Source organism: Pongo abelii, chromosome 21 (genome assembly GCF_028885655.2).
Source record: "Pongo abelii isolate AG06213 chromosome 21, NHGRI_mPonAbe1-v2.0_pri, whole genome shotgun sequence".
NCBI classification, from domain to species: Eukaryota; Metazoa; Chordata; class Mammalia; order Primates; family Hominidae; genus Pongo; species Pongo abelii.
The window spans coordinates 62,373,525-62,381,206 of NC_072006.2; positions in this window are offsets into that span (position 1 = coordinate 62,373,525).

Below are 7,682 nucleotides of genomic sequence, written 5' to 3' on the forward strand. Positions count from 1 at the left end.
CCACCATCACCACCACCATCATCACCATCACCACTATCATTACTATCATCACCACCATCACCGTCACCACTATCATTACTATCATCACCACCACCACCATCACCACCACCACCGTCACCACCGTCACCACCATCACCACTATCATTAGTATCATCACCACCATCACCACCACCAGCATCACCATCACCACCACCATCATTACCACCATCACTACCACCACCACCACCATCACCACCATCACTACCACCATCACCACCATCACTACCACATCATCACCATCACCACTATCATTACTATCATCACCACCATCACCACCATCACTACCACCATCATCACCATCACTACCACCACTACCACCATCACTACCATCACTACCACCATCATCACCATCATTACCACCACCACCATCACCACCATAATGACCATCATCACATCATCACATCACCACCACCACCACTACCACCATCATCACCATAATCACTACCACCATCATCACCACCATCACTACCACCACTATCACCATCACAACTATTATTGCTATCATCACTACCATCACCACTACCACCACCATCACTATCACCATCACCACCACCCAACCACCATCACCACCATCATCACTATCACCACCGCCACCACCATCATCATCACCACTGTCACCACCATCACCATCACCACCATTACCACCATCACTACCACCACTACCACCATCACCACTATCATTACTATCATCACTACCATCACCATCACCACCACCATCACTATCACCATTACCACCACCACAACCACCATCACCACCATAATCACTATCATCACCACCACCACCACCATCACCACCACCATCATCATCACCACTATCACCACCACCACCACCATCACCACCATCACTACAACCACTACCACCATCACCACTATCATTACTATCATCGTCACCATCACCACCACCATCATCATTACCACCACCACAACTACCACCATCACTATCACCATCACCATCACTACCACCAGGACCATCATCACCACATAATCATCATCACATCATCACCATCACCACCATCACATCACCACCACCACTACCACCATTACCATAACCATTACCATCACTACCACCACCACCACCATCACCATCATCACCACTCTCATCATCATCATCATCATCTTCATCATCTTCACCACCATAACCACCACCACCACCACCATGCTGTCTCCCCACCTTCATTTTTCCTGATAACACTTCCACCACCTGACAGCGGAGAAAGTTCAGTCGCTGCATGAATGCTCACTTCTAGGAAAAAATTTGCACTCGAAGTTCCCCTTGTCTTCCTGTTTATTAACTTCTCTGGGCCAGAAGAAGGTTTCTGTTTCTGTAAACAGAAACCCTCTGTTTACAAAGGGTAAAGGTCCATGTGACCCGAGAATCTTCATAGCAGCTGCCGATGGCGTGTTCCCTGTGTGCCAGCCTCTACACAAAGTGCCCGCCCCAACCGTCCCACTAAGTCCTCGCCACAGTCCTGAGTGGTCACAAGGAGTGTCATCCTCGGTTTGCGGATAAGGACACAGTCTCTGAAATGCATTGAACCCTCAGGCACTCAAACCCACAGCAGTGGAATGGCTTCCCTACACCTCAAGTCCAACATGCCATCTACCAGCCTCAGAGCCAGGGAGGGAGCCCTTTGTGACCACAGGAGAAAGTCTTGCTTCCACCAGGCTAAGCCCAGGCCCCAGACAGGCTGGGGTCTGAGCTTCCTGGGGCAGCGAGGCTCAGCTAGGGCGTTGGGGGCCAGGCACAGATGGAGGCCTCCCTTTCGACACACTTGAGAGAACTCAGGTGTGATGTTCCAGCCCCCAAGTCTTGATTCTCAGTGGCTTTGGCCAGCACCTCTCCAGACTCACATACTCCAAACCTATTCAGGCCTCCTGGGAATTTCTTCAAAGCTGAGAGGAGAGCTCCAGGCCATCCAGAGCACCAAGGGAGCTGTGCTCCAGGGCCATCTGAGGCCATGCAGGAACGGAGGAAGCCAGCTGGGAAACCCAAGTTTTATCTACCATCCTTGAGGTGTCTGAAAACCAGGCGTGGTGATCTGAGTTTTGCAACATTGACGGCCTGCATATGTATCTGTGTGCATGTGCATGTGTGTATGTTAATGTAACATTAAACCTCATTAAAGATATGCAGGCATTAATTATTTAACATTGTAGTGGAAAATGTCTTCACGTTTCCTGACAATGCATTACGGGAAGACTTGGGATTACTAAGCAGGAAGTGGGTGCAGTACTGTGCCGAACGTGGAGTGTGTGTTCGTTCTCTCCTGCCATCCTAACCACCACACTAGGAGTGGCCACAACAACACCCCACTTTACAGGTGAAGAAAGAAACTGAGGCCAAGAAATTTAAATGACACTTGAGATTGCAGAGTTGGTGACGGGCAGCATGGAGCCTGGAACTCAAACCGCTCCCCTCTAGAATCCACAGCACCATGGACACCCCAGGCTGCCCCTGGGTCAGGGAGCCCAGCTCCCAGGTTGGCCTAGGAAAGGCAGGCTCCAGTGACCCCTAGTTTGAGGAACGTATCTCAGAGAAGAGATACGGAAGTGGAAGTTCATTCCCTTCCCCAGGCTCTTCCACAACTGCAAGGAGAAAGTCTCCATGGAGTGCGAGCATATTTTAACCCTTTTCTGACATTTGAATTGCAACAAACATGAAAAAGGGAACCTCATGTTCAGGACCCTTGCAGGCAACCGTCTCCAGCCAGCCACACGCATAACTCAGCTTTGTCTTCATTTCACTTATTTTTAGGGGTACTGTCTATTTGTGGCATGTGACACTGTTTTCCCAAATACTGTAATTATATAAAATTTCCCTGTTAAATACATTTATTGGACTTAAGAAAGCAAAGTGACTTAATTTAAAGAAATTTATGAAACAAGTGATAGTGGTACAAAAATGGTTGGGGTTGATGCAACTCTGTTCTAGCCCAAATTCAGCAATAATAAACTATTGGCTGCCAAGGAAGGGGGAAACCTTGACAGCCTTCAAGGACTTTATGTTCTGGTTCAAGGGTTCTCGCCTGGGCATTACTGACATTGGGGCCAGCTCATTCTCTTTAAAGGGTGGGCAGGGGCTGTCCTGGGCATCGTAGGATGTTAAGCAGCATCCCTGGCCTCTACCGCCTAGATGCCAGGAACACCCTGCACCCTCTCCTGACAGCCAGACGTATCTCCAGTCATTGCCCGATGTCCCTGGTTGAGAACTGCTGACCTAGTTGCAGGTGGCACCCTGAGGAGGCCTCAGACACCCCCTCTGGCTGTCGACCTGCAGAGGAACGCAGCGGAAAATCTGCAAAGGGAGGAGGGCGAGCAACAGTCCCATCCACCCACCTCCCCGGCCTCAGAGCTGGCCCGGCTTCCTCCAGGACCTGCAAAGTCCTTGCAGTAAGCAGCAGAAATGCAGGCGCTGTTATCTCTTTCGGATCCTGCTATCTTCGTGGGATTTCTGTAGCTGAGTTCCCAGAGAGACTGCAGCTGCACAGTCAAAAATATCCATGCCGCTGTGGATCTTGGAGCTGTTTGTATGAGCTGAGCTGCACCACAGAAGTGGGGTGGGGGGTGGGGGGGAGTTGAAGTTGGGGAGAAATTAGGAAAGAAAAACAACAAAACAAAAACCTTCACAAAGCAGATCCAAATGGGAAGAGAAATAGAAATATATAATATGAAATATGGGAAGGGCGAAGATGAGAGGATAGTTGTTTCATCATCGGGGAATCTTTTAATAAGATGCCAAAAAAAATTTCAGCAGAACAAAGGAGTATGGGAAAGGATGAGAGAGTGTTGACTGAGGACACTTTCCTGCTCCAACATGAGCCTGAAAACGAGGACTTCTCAGCTTTGGCTACATGCCAGAGTCACCTGGTTTGGAGGCGGGAGTGCTTTCAAATGGTGCACGCCCAGGCCTTCCCTAGTCCCACTGAGGGTGTCGGTGGCCTGCCTTGTTAAAGAGGTCTCGTGTGATCCTGACATGCAGCCAGAAATGAGCATTTTCTTTTAAGTTCTGGGATACATGTGCAGGACATGCAGGTTTGTTACACAGGTATACATGTGCCATGGTGGTTTGCTTCACCTATCAACCCATTGTCTAGGTTTTAAGCCCCGCATGCATTAGGTATTCGTCCTAATGCTCTCCCTCCCCATGCCCCCTACTCCCCGACCGGCCCCAGTGTGTGATGTTCCCCTCCCTGGGTTCTCATTGTTCACCTCCCACTTAAGAGTGAGAACATGCGGTTGGTTTTCTGTTCTTGTGTTAGTTTGTTGAGAATGATGACTTCCAGCTTCATCCATGTCCCTGCAAAGAAATGAGCATTTTCTTTTCTTTTTTTTCTTTTTCTTTTTTTTTTTTTTCTGAGACGTAATTTCGCTCTTGTTGCGCCAGGAGTACGGTGGCTCTATCTCAGCTCACAGCAACCTCCACCTGCTGGGTTCAAGCGATTCTCCTGCGTCAGCCTCCCAAGTAGCTGGGAATACAGGAGTATGCCACCATGCCCAACTAATTTTTGTATTTTTAGTAGAGACAGGGTTTCGCCATGTTGGCAGGCTGGTCTCGAACTCCTGACCTGGTGATCTGCCCGCCTCAGCCTCCCAAAGTGCTGGGATTACAGGCGTGAGCCACGGCACCTGGCCCCAGAAATGAACATTTTCTAAAGCTTGAAAACCTACCAGGTGAGTCTCTGGTGCTGTTTCCATTTTATTTCTAATTTGTCTTGCTTGTCAACGTGGCATCTTTTTTCTTTCCTGTGATTTCCCTCCTTCTGCTTTTTTTTCTTTTTTTCATTTTTAATGTTTCTGACTGATTATTGCCATTTCAGGGACTATGCCAAAGCTCTCTGAAGTAGCAAAATCCTCCTTATCTCTAAATCATCCCTAAGCTCCCAGCAATGGCAGGCAGCCCTGGGCAGGCCCTGCACCCAGCAACCTCTGCCCACAAGCACACATCCCCCCAAACATGTTTAAACCATGTCCACATGGCTCTGCACGCTTTCTAAAGGAGAGTAGAGGTAAGCCCTCCAACCCCTCAAATATAGACAGTGATGAAGACGTTGAGCCCAATAAATTATAGACAAAAGTTTGAGATCAGCATGTCAGAAAGTGGGCTTGGCAGAATCTATTTGGCCAGATGTTCACAGATGTTGCAGAAAAAAGGGCCAAACGTGGAAAGGCTGAACAGGGTTGACCCGCAGGACTCCCCTGAGTCTAAGCTGCAAATGTGTGTCCCAAGCCTATTCGAGGGCCCCAAATCCTGCACTTCCCAAGTGAGTTTAACTCTTGGAGCAAGCACCTCTCAAGGACCAGTTAGTTTTGCAAATGCAGAAAGGGGATGCCTGGGCATACCCCAGGAACAAGCCTAGCTTCACTGAGACACAGACTCCTTTTTTCCAGGCTGGTTGCGCTCATGCAAATACAGCAAAGCCACCGCAATGCAGGGCCCCGCCCAGCGCCCTGGTTTGTCTGGTCCCCACTGTGGTCTTAGTGGCCAGTGTGGCATCCGGTCTGTATGGGCCCCACTGTGGCCTTAGTGGCCAGCGTGGCATCCGATCTGTCTGGTCCACACTGCGGTCTCAGTGTCCAGCGTGGCATCTGCACTCCAGCCTGGGTGACAGAGGGAGATTCTGTCTCAAAACATAAATAAATAAATAAATAAATAAATAAATAAATAAATAAGTGAATGGATGATAACAGTGTGAATGACTTCATTGTCCACACAACAGTCACATGTCAGATCTCTAAGGAGGTGTTTTGTCTGAATCGCCTGCTTTGATGCACGTGAGATTGACATCTGGGGCAGCCGACGGGGCAGTCAGGGAGACAGAACTCTCTGACACCACTTTTGAGCTCGAGGGTCTGCTTCCATCTCTGACAATGGGATTCACAGCAGGGTGCAGGCAGGACTGAGAATAGGATGAGGCAAGCAAGGCAGAAGGATGCAAAATGCTCAGCAATGTCACCTCCAGACTCATGCAAGCGCAGGGCTGGTCTCTAAGAGCGAGGCCTCCTTGCATTCTGAGCCCTGAGCACGGCACTTGTCTCACCCTCATCCTGGCCCCACAGGTCTCAGGCAGCAGGCAAAATACCAGGAAAACAGAGCTTCTCTTCCTGGAGTGTAAATTTTGCCCAAAGACTTGGCAGGGGAACTATTTTTTCTGTTAAAAAGATCAGAGAAGAATGCAAAACTGAAGAGTTTTTAAGATAAAACATGCCCCGGCTTCTGGGGATACAAGCCCTTGTTTTCACCTTTAGTGGGATCTGGGTAGAAATTTGAAAGAAGTTCCAATTAAACTGTTGATGAAAAGATTAGAAGACAGAATATGTGCTTATTGAATCTGCAAGAGACATGCGCTGTCATCATCTTAAGATTCCTAAACATCAGAGCAGAGAAGAACAATGCACTAAGGTGGCCTTTGTCCTGGTTAAAATTCCACGCTGCACTTAAAAGCAAAGCTAGTTGCACAGGCATTGATCTAAGGAATATGACTGAGCAGCCTCCGAGTGCTGGACTCCATGCTGGGGCAGACGTGCAGCTGTGAGATCAAGTGGCAAATCACAGGCGAGTGCCTGGAGGAAGAGAGCTGTGACAGTCCTGTTCGGATAGTCTCCATTTCACTCCTCCTTCAAGACCCAGTGGTGACTAAAAGCCTGTAAGAAGAGATTTTTGAATTGCAGATAAACCACGATAAGCTCCATGTATTAGACCAGGCAAGATATGCCTCAAGGACAACTCAACACTGCTTAGATTCTCAAATTCTAAATTCCACTGAGTTTAATTATCTGAACATGACAACACCGTGACGGTTCATTGATAAAACCTTGAGTTCTAGCAATGCTGCCTCATCTGTTCATTCATTCATTCTTCATTCATCCTTCCATGTGTCTGGCATTATTGGGGCACTGAGATTCTCCAGTCCCCAAGTACTGCTCAATGCATCCAGTGGTGGAGACAGACACAAACCAGTGAGTCTCACACAGAGCCAGCAGTATTGAGGGACAAGAGCTCGGTTGCAGGGTCAAGGTGACGGTGAGATCTGTTCCATGAGTGGATGACAGCCTGCTGGGGCAGGTCACTGAACAAGTGCTCAGCAGAAGAGGACCCTGTGAGAGAGAATCTGGGAGAAGCTTGGAAAGCAAGGTCACAGGTGCAGGACAAGAGTGGAGAGAGGCACTCACCTTGTACCCCAAAATTTAAGGAAACACAAAAAACTCAGTGATTAAGATAAAGAATATTTTAATGATTTTAATGCAATACTTAGAAGACAATCAAAATTAATGTGAAACATTCATGATAAATAAAATATCAAAATTTTAAAATCAGGACAGGGTCCCACAAGGCCAAGGTCAGGGTTAGGTGAGTGAGGCGGGTCATGCAGGCGCAGGTCAAAGCCCATCTTGATCTAAAACTTTTATATCACATATTTTTTGCATTAATTTTTATTTTTTAAATATTGCATTATTGATCTTGATTCCGAGTAATTTCCCACCCCTTTCCATTTTTGCACTTGTGGTCAATGCCTGACTCTCCCTACCCTGGTCCCACCCTCCAAGGACGAAGGGTTGGGGAAGGAGGCAGGGGCCGGACCACAGCAGAGGCTCAAGGGTCATGCTCCCGACCCTGGGCTTTATCCAGCAGCACTGGGGAGTCA